The sequence below is a fragment of the Danio rerio genome, chromosome 7 (genome assembly GCF_049306965.1).
Source record: "Danio rerio strain Tuebingen ecotype United States chromosome 7, GRCz12tu, whole genome shotgun sequence".
NCBI classification, from domain to species: Eukaryota; Metazoa; Chordata; class Actinopteri; order Cypriniformes; family Danionidae; genus Danio; species Danio rerio.
Genome location: NC_133182.1, coordinates 2,863,647 through 2,880,744, shown reverse-complemented (window position 1 = coordinate 2,880,744; position 17,098 = coordinate 2,863,647). Strand labels below are relative to the sequence as shown.

Below are 17,098 nucleotides of genomic sequence, written 5' to 3'. Positions count from 1 at the left end.
AAGTATAATATCAAACATATTTGAGTATTGTTTTATAGTACGTAAACGTCCAGAGTAAATATGTGTTTCAAACTAATACAATTAGAAAATAATTATGAAGTACAGTTTGTAAAAATGTTTTCATATTTTATTTTTTACTTTATTGTTTTCTCATTAATGTGTTATGATAACATTAACTGAACATTATAAGCTCCGTTAAACAGCTTTTGATTTCACTGAGTCATTAAGCATTAGCTAAGATTAAGAGATGCAAATAGCTGTCATTGTCAGTTTAGCTAATTTAACTGACTAACAAATTAAGCTTTACTATAAAGTGTCAACAATTTATACACTAAATTAAAATAATTTTTCCAACAATATATCATTGTCTCATACTATATATATATATATATATATATATATATATATATATATATTAGGGGTGTCAAAATTAATTGTCTCTTCGGTGCACCGCGATGCAGACGCGGACAATTCTGTATCGGTTCAGTAATAATCATCACCAGTTATTATGTACTGATGTCATTTATCTCCTATGCGCTCTGTCGCGAGGGAGGTGAGCGCAAGTATTTACAACACTCGGCCAACTCAGGGCCGGCCCGTGGCATAGGCACCATAGGCATATGCTAAGGACGCTGTACATCCAGGGGGCGCCAGAAATGAACGCGGTTCAGTTTGTTTTGTTTTCGATTTTCCTGACACACATTCAGTTATAGACGGCAATAACTCAAAAACCTCTTACCCTAAAAACATCTAAAGTGTGTTTCCTACAAAAAGACAGCTGGTTATGTTTCACAGCTGTCTTTCTTTTTTTTCGCTCAACATTATGATCACTGCTTCGTTTAAGCCCACGCAATATGTGTTTAGCCGGGAGAGCTCACGCTGAGAGGCGCTCTCAGTAAGGGACCGTCGGAAAAGTGCTTCTTTTTTTTTCTCTTTTTTCTGCTTCACTCAGAGCGAGCTCTCCCTGTTGTGAGGGCTTAAGTGTGTGTGTGTGTGTGTGTGTGTGTGTGTTTGTTTGTTTGGTGCTGTCTATGTTTGTGTATGTGTTTAAACGAGAGACAGTGTGGGGCTGTGTGTCTTGAGTGTTTATTAGGACAGCATGTTATAGCCTCCCCCCTAAAATATAACACTGTATATGGAAAGCATCGTCAATGCACCATGATCCACCGAGATATCAAATTGAACCGAATCGAAGGCATGATAATCGAAACCGAACCAAACCAAACCGTGAGACCATTATAGGTTCACACCTCTAATATATATATATATATATATATATTGCAGATTAACATGTAAAATTGTGAAAATAAAGAGCTGATTGAGTCTTCAAGCATTTGCTGCTGTGATGATCAACAATCTGGTTTTATATATATATATATATATATATATATAATAACTGTAAATAAACATGAATTGTTATATTTTGAAGTGCAGATGATAATATCATCCATGTTCATCTTTACAAATGTTTATTGCTAAATATCAGTATGTATGTATGTGTAAAAAGTCAATGTCAATTAAAAGTAAATGAAGCATGTATCTCATAATGTTAATGGTGATATGAAAACCTTATAAAAGAAAAAAAAAAGAGTATTTTCACAAGAGTTGACTTCACTAAACACTGGAGCAAAAGATAATGGAAACTTTAATGATTTGGCCTTTTAACATCTCTACATTCAAACGTAAATTACAATTTACTCTTTAGATTTTGAGCCAAAATTCTGCAGGGTAGAATATCTTCATTATTGTTTTCATTATTTGCATAAAATGTACTGTAACGATAAACAGAAAATTGACACAACAAGTTTTTATGCAATGCACTTTTGTTTCGTAATGGATCTTGTTCTCTAATAGATCATCTATCTAAACAACAACAAAAAAAAAAACATCTGCGCTGCTTTTTCATCTTGTGCTTTCATGTTTTGGTTCTGCTTATTATTTTTTTTTAATTATGACTGAAAAACTGGTTCCATTTTCGCAAGCCAAGATCCATCAGATGATGTACAGCTCCTTTGTTTTTCTGCTCTTCTCCAGTTTTCTTCAGCTCCTCCAGGTTCTTCACCCATTCCTCATTTCCCTCTTCCTCCTTCAGTCTGGGAATCAGGAAATCCAGATGCTGAAGAGTGAAAGCGCTGTCTGCTTTTAGTGCGATGTCAGAGAGTCTTGTGATGCTGAAATAAACTTCCTGCAGCAGTTTGGACTTCTCGGTTTTAATCTTAACCAGATCCCTGGTCAGTTGAACTTCTATTTCTGTGTACATGTGTTCATACTCCTTTCTAAGCTCATCAAATTGCACTTTAGTGTTCACTGTCTTTATCACATACTTGCTGTTCTCCTTGACGTGTTTGCTGTAATGACACTTTCCTGAACACACAGTGCAGTAGCCATTTACCATAACTTCACACTTTGAGAGATTTCTTGCAGAGATCAGCCAGCAGCCCCATTCATCATGACAGGTTTCCTTACAGACGGAGCAGCTGGTAGCCTTGTTAATCAGTTTTTTTTTTTATTTGGACCTTTTCTTTGACAACTTTACTGATCGTAAAATAAAAGTTTTCACGGTTCTTGATTTTGTCTCTGTTCACTTTGAGCACTTCCTGAATCTGAGTCAGTTCAACAGTTTTTAGCTCTTTTTCAATGATTCGCTCCTTTAGATTACAGACACAAGCATCAAGTCGTGTTCGCTCCCTCATCACATCTAATGTCATCTGAACACTCTTTTTGTTCTTTTCTTCCAGCAGTGTGAAAAACTTGCTAATGCTTCTCTCTCCCATTTCCCAGGCTGATCTGAACACATGCTCATACTCCTCATCCTTTTTCTCTTTCTGTCGGTTGTTGAATAAGAAGTGAACAGGTTTTCCTCTGCTGTCTCTTCTGCAGGGTATTTCTGCTTTCTCAATGGCATTGAGAGCATCTGTTGGTGGTAGTCCATCTGAATGAGTGAACAGAAACACTATGTTGTTCTGGATATCTCTACCAAACAGAGACAGAACTGAGTGAAAGATGTAAAGCTCTTTTCCAGAGAGTCGATTCTGAGACGCCTTCATCACAAAACACACTGCGTCAATATAATGAACCCCATCCACATCTGAAAACAATCTGATCAGATATTCTGCAACCTCAGCATCTTTCTCATGTCCTCGAGTGTCTCCATAACCTGGAGTGTCGATGATGGTCAGAGATGTTGGGTTTTCTTCAACAAACACCTCATAAACCGTGATCTCAGAGGTCTGGGATTGGGATTGATCTCTTTGTTGTTCCTCTTCAGTGATTTGATAAAACTCTTGATCCTCAAACTTCACTCTCAGTTGGTGGTTGACCATAGTGTTAATGAGTGTTGTTTTCCCAGTGCCGGTTTCTCCCACAATCAGAATGATTTTGTTCTTCTTGCTCTTGTCTCTTCGTCCATATGTCCACTGTCTGAGCTTTTTATTGTTCCCATCAATGTAATTTGTTTTCACGTTCAGCTGGTAGAGTGCTGGAGGACCTTCATTAACACGGGTGGCATGATGATGTCTCCTGCAAAAGAGACTTAATTCAGCATCAACATGTTTTGAATTCAAACTGTTTTGTCATTAACCCAGAGTGCCTGTGAAGACAAAGTTTTTGTTGTGACAATTATGTTAATGGCTGCTAGTGTTGTTGTATTTATGGTATTTTTCTTTTTTATTATTATTCATTTTTATAAATTTTTGAATCTTATGTATTTAAATATATGATCCATATGCACCAGATGCCTTTTTAGTGTTCTTGGAAACACTGCAATTTTTTTGTGTGCACCACACTTGACAAACCACCTGTAGGACACACTCTCCTCTTTGTACGATTGAAAGGTGAAACAACAAGGCCCCATTAGCCAATAGGTCAGAGTTTTGTAGTATTTCTTAAAGGGGGGTCCAGAATGTAATTTTAAGGCTTGGTTGTGTTTATAAGATGCAAAGCAATGTGTGCTCATGTTTCACTTGAAGGAAATCGCGTTATTTTTTCATATATCTCACTTTGATTATACACAGCTACTCAGCTAACATGAAAACCACTTTCATATTTCCTAGTTCCTCTGAAAGGCCTGCCCTTTAGTGACTCTAATTGGTCGACGTCATAATGTGCTGCGATTCAAGGATAGGCTCCACGTCACGCCCGTAAAAGCACTCACTTTTCTGCTGTGTAAACCTCAGTCAACCTCCTGCCTGCTCACTAAAATAAAATATGACTGTCTGTCTGTAACGAGTGAAAATGGGGTGTGGCTCCTTTAAGAGAGATCTTCTTTGTGTGCATCTATGTGTGTGTGTGAAAGTGTGAACTTTCTGTAAAAAGTGCATGTGCACGGGAGTTTATTTTTCTTTTTCTCTGATGCTCGGATTAAGTTATTTTCTGTAATATATTGTGAAAGAAGAATAAAGCACAAGATGTGGGATGAGACCTGTGTGAGCCTTGATTTATTATTCTGCTTCTACCACGAGTCAGTTGAGCTCTCCTGTATTTTTTTTAACTCAATGCGTTACACAATGTCTTTCACATGTATCCGGAATATGCAGGTGTAAGTAATGTGAATCATTCACATATCTTTTGCGACTTCATTATCTGAGATGTGAAACACATGAAAAAAGCTGCCTAAAGAGAATCAATGCAAAGTTGCACACACACATAGAGAGACACGAACGTGCTGGTGGAGTGTGTGTGTGTGTGTTTACAGCAGTTTGACTGATAAATATGAATTTTTAGCTAAATCATTTGTAGTGCAAAACAACATTTCCCGTTGTTTACATTGTTGCTACAGCATACCGTTAACGCTAGACACTGTCATGATCAATTTGAACAAATAAAAACACTTACAGGTTGTAGCTCACCGCTTCTGCTTTGAGGAGATTTTAACTGAATCCAGCACTGAACTGGGAGAGATTCTGGAGCTGTGTTGTCAAATCATGCTTGCTGTGTATTTTATAATTCTCTGAAATATGAATAATATTGAACTGTAAGCACTTCTGTCTGTGTGTCGTGTCCTTGGGAAGCCCAAATACAGAAACAGACAAAGCTCTGTGGAAACAACAGTGTTTGGATGCATTTTAGCTTTATCTCTGCTATAACATTACACCGCCTCTGGCCATGACCCTCAGCTGCGCAGTGTGTGCGCGTGGTAAAAGAACCTTTGTGATCTCACAGGGGGTGGAAGTATTTTTTTGTAGTCCCCAAAATTTGTTCATTGTAGGCTTTGTTAAGCTAACTCTGTAAAAACCAAGGTCTCCCTTTGCATAAAAACTTAGAACTTTTTACATTCAGAGATGTTGTTAATGTTCACAAAGGTACATTACACATTAACTAAAGTTTAAAATATGATATTGTAGTGGACCACCCCTTTAAAAATTCTGAAATTGGATTGTCAGACATAATTGAAGAGGTGAAGTGTCAGAGCTGCTAGTGTGCCTCAGGGCTCTGTTCTAGGGCCTCTTCTCTTCTTAATCTACATACCATCACTTGTAAAGCATAAAAACATGGCTTTTTCTACCACTATTATGAGAATAACAGCCAACTCTACCGCTCATTCCGGCTAGGCACGACATGACGAATGATGCAAGAATATCAGCATGTCTGACATATTTCTGGCTGGATGAAGTACCAAGAAGGTTCTTGATGACCAGATAATATGTACTGACCATTTTGCTGTGGTCAATGCAGTGATTTATATAACATCAGGAAGATTCGACCCTTTATATCAGAACATGTTACTTCTACTTCACCAGATTCTTGTCCTGTCCAAGAATACAGCAGTGAGACTGCTCTTCTACCAACTGTAAAGTGTGCATGTCACACCCTTATTTATCAGGCTACAGCGATTGCCAATCCTTGTTCTTTATGCGAACAGTAATTGGCAACCAATGTAGTCTGATAAATAAAGGTGTGACATGCACACTTTTTAGTTCAATTCAAAGAACGTCCTGGTTACGTACGTAACCCATGTTCCCCGAATAGGGAACGGAGACGTGTGTCTGTATAAACAGACTTTAGGAGTGCTTTAGCCGACCAATCACTTCTGACGATATGAAAACGGGCCAATGAAATGCCAATTGAACTGGCGGAGCTTAGCTCCACAGCTGAAACTGATGAGCCAATTAGGGCTATATCAGTCAGCTGTGTAAGTTAGCTCGTCAGAATTTTGCCTGCTGAAGAGCCGATCGCTCAGCTCCCAGCTGAAGACTCACTGCTGTGGCAGTGGAGACACACGTCTCCGTTCTCTATTCGGGAAACGTGGGTTACGTACGTAACCAGGACATTCCCCTTCATAAGGGAAAGTATAAACAGACTTTGGAAGACTGTATGGAAAGCGCCACAGCAAACAAAGCCTGTCGCGCTCCTGATGTGTAGTCATCACCAAGAGCGCAACCTGACATCACCAAGGGTGCAACCTTCCAACGTCCCCTAGGCCCAACATATTACCATTACTTGGTAGGGCTGTAACGATACACGATATAAAATCGAAATCGCGACACTCAGATCTACGATCCTGTGTTGCGGTGTGATAAGGAAGAATCGCGACACACCCACCCCGTGATACCATTCCAATAACGTCACGCGTGCCTGCAAAAGTTGAGCTAATTAACACTTTTTTTCGTTCGACATTACAAGCACTGCTCCGTTTAGGCCCTCGCAATATTTAGCCGGGAGAGCTCGCACGGAGCTCTTAGTAAGGGACCGTCTGAATGTGTCAAGAATATCAAAAACAAAACCAACTTAACCCCGCTTGACAACCGACAACGCCAGAAACATTGCCAATGCTGTCAAAGCGGCCGGATTTTCAGCGCATATACGATGATTTGCTCACACTGTTAATGTGGCTGCGCAGAGAGGGATGGGCGTTCACCAGATGTCAGGTAACAGCCAAACTTTTCTGTAACCGTGCAGTGCGCTTTCTGTTTGAACCTTTGAGAGTGCTGACTGACAGGTGCGTGAGGTCAGAAAACACGACGAAGCTTTCAGTTAAAATAAACACAGTTTCTATAGTTATAGCCTACTTTATTTAGAGATAAAGGTATATGGCTCTGCATATAATCACTCTATCTTGCTGGAGTTTATAGCCGTTTCGCTTTACTTCAGGACGCATTAACACCGCTCTGAAGGTCTAATCGTTGTTTTAAGTTATCCAGAGCTGTTTGAATATACAAATCTTGAATATCACAATAGTATTAAATATTACAATTGTAACAACACAGACAGCAACACTTTTGCACAATCGATACCCAGCTGATTCAGTCGTTTATAAGAGGACCGCGCCTCTTCTTTTTTCCTTGTCAACATAAAGGCAGTGAGATGCGGCTTGTTTTCGGCCACTTGTTTAACTGTAAGGCATACTTAATTTGTGGGATGATAACGTATAACCCGTGCCTACAGACACATTTGCTAAAGAAGCAAAATGGAAGAAGAATATTGCTGTTTGATACAGACGTGTTGATGCTAAACCAGCGCTTATGTTGACCTGGATCTGCGTAATAAACGCAACAAATAGGCTTTACTTTTTATTTTACAGCTTAAGGCATGTACGCAGATTAATGCAATATCATATTTAAACAAACTGTTTACAAAAAGTCTACATATGCGCGCGTGTTGTTGTCTTTTCATCAGGCAGCGCGCGCACTTGAACCGTGAGGGAGAGAGAGGAAACCATAGGCTATATCAGGACATAATCTTTAAAATAAGGATTTCTATTAAAATGTAAAAGGTTTTGTGATTATAATAATAACAGCGGGGCATTACATAAATGCATATTTTCCGTGGAGCAAGCAATTTGAGGAAGCCTGCGATTTTTATTTGACGGAAGAAATAAACATATGATTGGGAAAAAAAAGCCCATGCCGGTTATTAAAAAGAATCAGTCAGTATTTTCGTTTTGTAATATAAATTAATTATTTAAGTGAAAATAATTTAGGGCAGTCCTATTTATTTTATTCATTTTATTTAGATTATTCTGCTCTTCTGTGCTAAACACTGCAGGTGCGTGAAGATGCTCTGTTGTTCTGTTCCGCTATTAATATATAAAAATAAATCAGTATTTTAAAATGCAACATTTAATGTGTCATACACAAAATAGACACGTCAATTTGTTTAATATAAAATTAATAGTAATCTGACCAGTTCACCGTTAATAACCGATTAATGAGTGGCGGTTGTCGGTTACCAAAATTAACGAAATGAGCATCCCTAGCTATTTAATTAACTTTTTCTATGCAAGAGAACTTCTTCTCCCGCACTGGTGAAGAAAATGCTTTCTTCAACGTTGGAAGTTAGCTCAGCAGAAGGGTTCTTTAGTCTTAGATTGGGTCTGAAGCAACAATTCTGATGAGCTAACTCACACAGCCGACTGTTATAGCACTAATTGGCTCATCAGTTTCAGCTGTGGAGCTAAGCTCCGCCAATTCAATTGGCATTTCATTGGCCCGTTTTCATATCTTCAGCAGTGATTGGTCGTCTAAAGCACTCCCAAAGTATAGCTGTGTCCCAAATGGCACACTATACACTATGCACTCATGCACTATGTACTTATGCACTTACACACTCAACAGGGTAATATATATATGTAGTGTTGTCCCAAATGGCACACTAATGTTTTTTTTACTAAGCGGAAATTCAAACCGTTTCCTTGATGCCAAATCATTGAAGTAAACGGCCGAATTATCAAATAATACCTGCCGTGTGTGTTGCCGCAATCACTATCGGGAGGCGCTATAATCCCTCTCGTAAAAAAATTTTGCTTTCACTATCCAAATTAAATAAAGTTATTCAACATGTGTGTCCGATAGCTCCGCCCCTTCCGCTACGTAAGCAAACCTGCGGTCGTTGAGTGCGTGAAGTGTCCATCATTACACACTTCATTTTAGCGGCTGAATGAGTGCATCATCCGGGTAATTAAAGTGCACTTATTATTTTTAGAGTTTTCAGTGTGAACACACTACTTACACTATTTATACAACAAAATGGCGTAGAATAGTGCACAAGTATGCGATTTGGGACGCAGCTTATGTTTATACAGACACACGTAGGAGTTCCCTTTTGAAGGGGAACTTTCCTTTTCCTACACAACAATCACTGGCACTCTTTTCCCGAATCCTCTACTTCGGGCTTATGTAACCACTAAGATTCTGTTGCTCTGCTACTTAATGATACTTTGTGGTTACATCCCAATGGGGCACAAAATCGGTTACAAGGACTTTCACCTTTATTGTTCCATCCTGGTGGAGCGACCTGCCTAACTGCTGAATCCCTGGCCATCTTTAAAAAATTTAGTTTATCACTGTCTTTCCTGTTTGTTTAATTAAAAAACAAAACAGCTTAGACTTTTAACAGCATTTATTGCTGCTCTCTGATGACCTGAATTGCTCCTATTATCATAATTTTTACATCACTGTGAATAAAAACATCCACCGAATGAATAAAAGTAAATCTAATTGCACAAGTGTATCCTTCTGTAGTAACTACTGTGGTGAAATACTGTGAAAATGGTACATAAACACTGCTTTGTAGCACTAGTTTCCCTTTGTGGAATGACAATACAGACTACTGCCACATGCTGGTGTGGAGAGGCACAGAATGTATATTTTGCTTTCAGTCAGCTGTCATCCAATTGGTGTATTGCTGGAGTTTTTCCAGAAATCAATTTCAAGATACTTGTGCTTCTATGATAAAAGAACCCCAGCTGAAGAAAACCCACTTAACACATTAATATTTTAAATGAGTAATATATTGAGAAAGTCAAGCTGGTAGTTTTACAATAATGTGGTTGTAGAAATTTCTTACGTTGTTGCTGAAGGTTCCTCTCTTCTGCTGTGTGGTACGTGAGAATTGTCTGCCATATCTGCTGTGCTAAAACCAAACAATAACTTAATAAGTGAATAGTTCATAAGACACTAAGCTTATGAATTAAAAACACAATTTGGTAACACATTATAATAACTACAAACTGAGAATCATTTATTAAGCATTAGCAAATAGTGAATTCATTATCTGTTAAGTACTGTATTAACTCTACATTAATAGATGTTAGTAAGCACTTTATAACAACAGCTACAAATCCTGTAATCTTGCACATGTATAATGTGCTTGATTGTGTCTTCATACATTGTTAATGATTTATTATTTACAAACTAGTTATTTAATTTAACTGTTATAACTATAATAGTTGATGGTTTTTAAGATAATTTATAATGTGTAAGTAAATGATTAATAAACCATTTAAATCAACACTTATATATCTTATTAATCAGGCATATTCAGTTCAAGTGTTGCGAGCTCCAAAAAACCTTTGTTGTGTTTTGTGTGTATTTTTGTCGTTTTTTGAGCTAGTTGTACACACTCTCATTACCTATGACAGACACACACTTTTGGAAATTGGCTCCCTCGTTGCACATCGAAGACCGGACTTTGAGTTCTTCAACGATACTCTGTTTACAAACACAGCAACAGAGTTCTTTTGTCTGGGTCACACAACCGAAGCGATGAAGAAAACTTAGCCGGAAAAGAGGAAAGAGAGCTGGCGTCTCAGTCTGGCTAACGTTCAGTCACTGGACAACAAACTTTGCGAGCTACAGGCGCGCATTTCCTTCCAACTGGGAAACAAGAAACTGCTGCATTATCTGCCTTACAGAAACCTGGCTATCTGCGGAGGTACCAGACACAGCTGTTGAACTTTCTGGGTTCTCCGTGTACCTCACGAATAGAACGAAAGAACTCACAGGGAAAAGCAATGAATGAGATGTGTGTTTCTTTATTAACAACTCATGGTGTGATGAGATGAACATACAACCAGTTAGATCATTTAGTTCTCCTGATCTGGAATTTCTTATGCTTCGGTGTCGGCCATACTGGCTACCAAGAGAGTTCACAGCTGTTATAATTACGACTGTATACATCCAACCCCAAGCCAACACAGAGCAGGCGCTCAGGGAACTGTACGGCAGCATAAGCGAGCAGAAAACTGTAAACCCAGAGGCAGCGTTTATTGTTACCGGGGACTTTAACAATGCCAATCTCAGGAAAATCGCTCCAAAATACCATCAACACAACAACGTAAACATGCGTAGAGACCGGATTCTGGACCACTGCTACTCTCCTTTCCGGGATGGCTAAAAACCATCCCTGCCCTGCCCACCGTTTGGCAAATTAGATCACTCTTCTGTTCTGCTCTTGCCTGCTTACAGGCAGAGACTAAAACCGGAACCACCCACCCTCAGGACGTTTCAGAGCTGGACGGACCAATCGGATTCCATACTTCAAGTCTGTTTTGATCACGTGGAGTGAGATATGTTCCGGGCAGCTTCTGAGGACAACATAATAGTTTACTCAGACACCATTACAAGCTTTATCAGGAAATGTATAGAAGACGTGGTCCCAACAAAAACTGTCCATATCTACCCGTGCGCACACTATTTTTAACAGCATTAATTACTACAAGTAAGTAGCAATGTTGTATTGCTTTGTATCCAGAATCAGCCAAGGAGATTCTACATTTACATACTGTTACATGCCAGCACTTATTTGGTTATTCTGTTTATTTTTGTGTCTCATCATGTGTTTCTGTTTGTCACCCAGTCCACTTCTGCGCTTGCTTCCCCTACACTCATCTCTGATTCCTGATCCTGATCAACCTGCAGTCTTGACACACTCCCCACATCATTCTTCAAAACGGTGTTTACCTGTTTAGAAATGGATCTTCTAAAAGTGGTAAATGCTTCACTTCTCTCAGGGATTTTTCTAAACTCACTTAAAACTGCAGTTGTTAAACCCCTCTTGAAGAAGAGCAACCTGGATAACACCCTATTGAGCAATTACAGGCCAATCTCAAATCTCCCTTTCATTGGCAAAATCATTGAAAAAGTTGTTTTTAACCAGGTTTACAAGTTCTTAAACTTCAGGGGGTGTTTAGACAATTTTCAATCTGGTTTCAGAGCACATCACAGTACAGAGAGCACTCTTATAAAGATAATCAATGATATACGCCTAAATACAGATTCAGGTAAAATAACAGTGCTGGTATTGCTCGATCTCAGTGCTGCATTTGACACTGTCGATCACAGCATACTTCTGGATAGGCTGGAAAACTGGGTTGGGCTGTCTGGGACAGTCCTCAAATGGTTCAGATCTTACCTTGAAGGTAGAGGTTACTATGTCAGTATAGGTGACCATAGGTCGAGGTGGACACCCATGACGTGTGGAGTCCCACAAGGTTCGATTCTGGCACCTCTCCTGTTCAACCTTTACATGCTCCCCCTGAGCCAAATAATGAGAAAGAACCAAATCTCCTACCACAGCTATGCTGATGACACTCAGATCTACCTAGCCTTACTGCCTAATGACTACAGCCCCATTGACACCCTCTGCCAATGCATTGATGAAATGTGTAATTGGATGTGCCTAAACTTTCTTCAGTTAAACAAAGAGAAAACTGAAATGATTGTGTTTGGAAACAGAGATGAGGTTCTCAAGGTAAATGTGTACCTTGACTCTAAAGGTCAAACGAAAAAAATAAGGTCAAGAATCTTGGTGTGACTCTTGAGTCAGATCTGAGTTTCAACAGTCATGTCAAAGCAGTCAGTAAATCAGCATACTATCATCTCAAAAATATTGCAAGAACTAGATGCTTTGTTTCCAGTGAAGACTTAGGGAAACTTGTTCATGCTTTTATCAGCAGCAGGGTGGATTACTGTAATGGACTCCTCACTGGCCTTCCCAAAAAGACAGTGAGACAGATGCAGCTCATCCAGAACGCTGCGGCCAGGATTCTGACCAGAAGCAGGAAATCAGAACACATTACACCTGTCCTCAGGTCTCAACACTGGCTTCCAGTTACATTCAGAATAGAGTTTAAAGTATTGTTACTGGTCTATAAATCACTAAATGGACTAGAACCCCAATACATTACAGATTTGCTCACTGAATACAAACCCAACACATCAGTAGTTTGCGATACAGATGTCACTTGTTAATTGATGGAATAATGGAACATCAACAGATGCCAGCCTTACCAGCAGAGAGACCACAAGTAGCACCCCCATTTACCTATGTAGGTGTCGATGCTTTTGGATAAAAAAAAAAAAAAAAAATCATGCTGTGATGTCTTTTATGTGCTTAATTATTAAATAATTATTAATTATTAACTAAATTTTTTTGTTGCAAATCAATTTCACAGTTGGGGCAACTCAGTGGATAGCATTCTCGCCTCACAGCAAGAAGGTCGCTGGTTCGAGCCTCGGCTGAGTCAGTTGGCATTTCTGTGTGGAGTTTGCATGTTCTCTCCATGTTCGCATGGGTTTCCTCCGGATGCTCCGGTTTTCCCGCCACAAGTCCAAAGGCATGCAGTACAGGTGAATTGGGTAAGCTAAATTGTCCATAGTGTATGTGTGTAAATGAGAATGTATTTCCAAGTAGAACAGTTTTTACTGTCAAGCCTCTCCTAACAACATACTTTGTATTACAATAAAGGCAAAATAATCTACTTACTTGAACTCTAGAATTTCAGAATCTCACCAAACTTCAGACAAAACCTGCAAAGGAAACTAAAAAAATGTACAAGTTCAAATCAGTGGGACGTCTCTCTCTTTCTGGCTTGGGGGCATTTGGAAACGGTTCTTAAACAGCTTTAACTTCCTTGTGTTAACAGAAATGCTTTCTATTTTTTTCATTGGAAACTTAAAAAAAGATCATTTGTATCTAGGCATCCTAAATCTTGTACAGGACTATCTACATCTGGCTAGGGCGAGGTTTTATGCAACTTTAGGTCCCTAAAGAATAAAATTAATAGTTGAGAGTATGGTATGTCCAAAATAATCAAATATCGAAATATAACTGATAAATGTGATCAATTTCTAATCAAAAACACAGTCTACGTTTAATGATCCTTTAAAACTGGGAGTCAGAATAAAAATGGAGCTGTAGTAAAACTGTAAATTAATTGTGATAAATAAGGTTAACTTCACACAAAAGCAAGCAAAAACCTACATTTAACCTTCCTGCACACCATTGGATTGTCTTCTAGAATATGTACAGTAATACTCGGTAAGGTAATGACTGTTAATCTGTTCACAGCTAAGATTGTTTCATTTGAACAGAATTCTTTCTGCTTTTCAGCTTAAAAAGTTTAATAAAACTGATGTTAAAATGTTTAAGCTTGCATTGTGAATTAATCATGGATATACCCACTGTTTTTTAGAACAATGACATTCCTTTCACACACTAAAAGTTTGAAAATCTTTGTTTATTCAGTAACACTTTACAATAACAGTACAGAAGTAATGATGTACTAATATTTATAGCACAGGGGTTCATGAGTAGTTAAAGAATAAGTTAACTATAATAGCCACAAGAAAAGTTATGATAGAAGATGCATTCATGTTCATGTTAGCTAAAACTAAAATGTTAATTGATACATTAATTAGTAAACATAAACTAACAAGTGATTAAGGTAGACATAATTCACAAATGAACACAAGTGACTCATTGTGGTTAACGTTAGTTCCTGATTAGCACATTCCTTAACTCATTATTTGTTCCTAATGAAGAAATGTTTTGTTTACATACTTTAGTACATCAATATTCATATGCTGTTATTATAAAGTGTTACCAAATCTATTGTACCTCTAATAATCTATACTTACAGTATATACAGTTTGGTTCAGGTCACCCTGATCAGGCTTCCGTGATTTGGTTAGTATGGTGTACGCCAGAATGTTGTGATCAATGCCATTCTTGCTTGAGAAATTAAGCTAAGCTAGTTATTTACAACTTAAATTCATTGTTTCAAATATAGGCATGAATTGAGCACAAACAGAGAGAGTAGGTGGCACCAGTCATGCTTTTCACACATTTTTAGATAGTCTTGTTTAGATAGTCCTATTTTGTTGTGTACACAGCTGTGTTTCCTAAACAACCTATACGCAGGTTTAGAACACACACCTGCTGTACAATGTCAATGTATGTCTCGGTTGTGTATTTAAAAATGGCACTTTCTATTTTGCCGTTCCCCTGGCTTGTTGCATGCGCTGGTAATGATTCTTTGTAAACCAAGTGGGCTCATCAGCGAGTCTTCCCTTTTTTGGTACTGTTCTGTTGTGCTACAGTAGGCACTCTTTGGAAATTGGTGCCAAATAAGTAGTACTTTTGCAAGTGCAAAGGACATAAATTCATACTGTACTGAACCGTCCCACTCAGTGGAAAGAGGCTAATCAACTGAGCATTTAATAAATGTCTGGATTGTAGGAGATACTAGTTGAAGAATGTAACCAGTCTACTTTGTGTTGTTGTTGTCGTTACCACTGTGCCACTTCATTCATCACAACAAGGCTAGGCAAGCTTCTTTATATAGCCTATTTCATACACAATGGTAGTTCAATGTACTTTTACAAAAACAAGTAGGACAGAAACAAAATACAAAAAAGTACAAACAATTCAAATGATTAAAAAGTGTCAAAACTAATTTAAATTAAATGTAAAAAAAAGAAAAGAAAGTATAAATTGTTTGGTCAGAGCTGGTTTATTTAGTCATAATCCATCATCTGTGGCTTAAGATCAATAAAGCTGACTTATTAAAGAACATTAACATTAAAACATGTTATAAACCTTTTTACACACAAGCTTTATATACTTAAGCTGACATGATTATTTATTTATTTATTTATTTATTTATTTATTTTTATGCCTGTTATTTAGAATACAACACATCACACTGCACATCAATTAATTGACTTGCATTAAATGGCTGTTTCAAACTGCAGCCCCATGCACAGCATTAGAAATTAGAACTGCTGGATTTACAACACATTTATTAATTGACTTGCAGTAAGTAGCTATTAAACCTGTGAGAAGAATAGAGGGAATACTGAAACAGTGTGTTACAAAATCCTGCACGGGTCCTTTTTGATAAATGAGCAACTCATTACCCGACAGCAGCACTAAGCGTACCCGCATGAGACGTAGATATAATTTGTAAAATAAAGACTTGCTGCCACAGGCCTTGGTGAAGATGAAAAGTAAAAATAAAAGTGCATCATATATAGATAGATATGTAACTAGATGGAATAGATAATGACTGATCTGTGCAACAGCTGCCGATCTGCTGCGCACTGTAGACTTAGCTGGTGTGAAATCAAACGCCTGCGCGCTGCTTCTGCTCTTCCCAATGTGCTGCACACACGCTGCTTCAGCTCACTTGCTCTTGCGGTTCGCAACAGGTGTAATGCAGGAAATAGACTGCTAGCACCATGATGGGCTTAAATCTTTATTCAAGTTTTGATAGGAGCTTAGATACGAGCTCTCACTGTCCATCAGCTGCTACACGACTGCCTAGCCAACAATATAACCCGCATTCCGCTCGCACCTGTTTATTATTGACCCGCACCCGAACCGCGAATGACACATAAATATTTATTCCACCCATTACAGTAAATATTAGCGGTTCACCTGACGGGTACCCACTGCTACCCACCCGCATGCAGGACTCTGGTGTGTATCTGTTGTGAATAAGATATAATGTTAGATTAGATCGTAAGATTATGTGTAGAGTTATTATCATTGAACCATCTTTGACAGACATCAGTGTGCATTTTACAAAGCACAAATGTTTTGTTTTGCTACTAAATCTGTCATCAGATGTCTGCAGTAATTTCCATTCCTTCTCAAATCTCATATTTCAGGCCAAAATTCCTGAACAAAAAGTTGCTTCTCTGCTATTTGTTTCATTTTCCTCCAACAATGATTATTCTTTTCTTCAACCCAAGCTCATTCTGGAAACGTAGCCCCGCGGACGTTTCTGGAGACCGTGATTTACGTGGCCGGAGGTACGTATGGCCGCATTTAGTTTTTTTCGAGCGAACACTACGGGGCGGTGTGGCGCCGCTCCGCTCCTCCTCTTCGTGCTCGCCGGCCGACGGCTCGCCTCCGAGTAGAGGACTTTCACTGATGCAACCAGTTTGTCCGCATAGCTCACAGCGCTACATCGACAGAGCGGAGGCCCCGGAGGAGGGGCCGGCCGCAGGGACAACGACTGGGATCGAGTCTGGGGAACAGCGGTTCCAGAAATCAGGTAAGATGAAAAACAGAATCCGAAAAATCCGCGGTGGGA

At 38.7% G+C, this 17,098-nt stretch overlaps 1 pseudogene; it reads right to left on the bottom strand.

Moving 5' to 3' along the window:
• Window positions 1–1,629: 1,629 nt before the first annotated feature.
• LOC141375246 (uncharacterized) lies at window positions 1,630–13,585 on the bottom strand (annotated as a pseudogene).
• Between the last annotated feature and the right edge of the window lie 3,513 nt (window positions 13,586–17,098).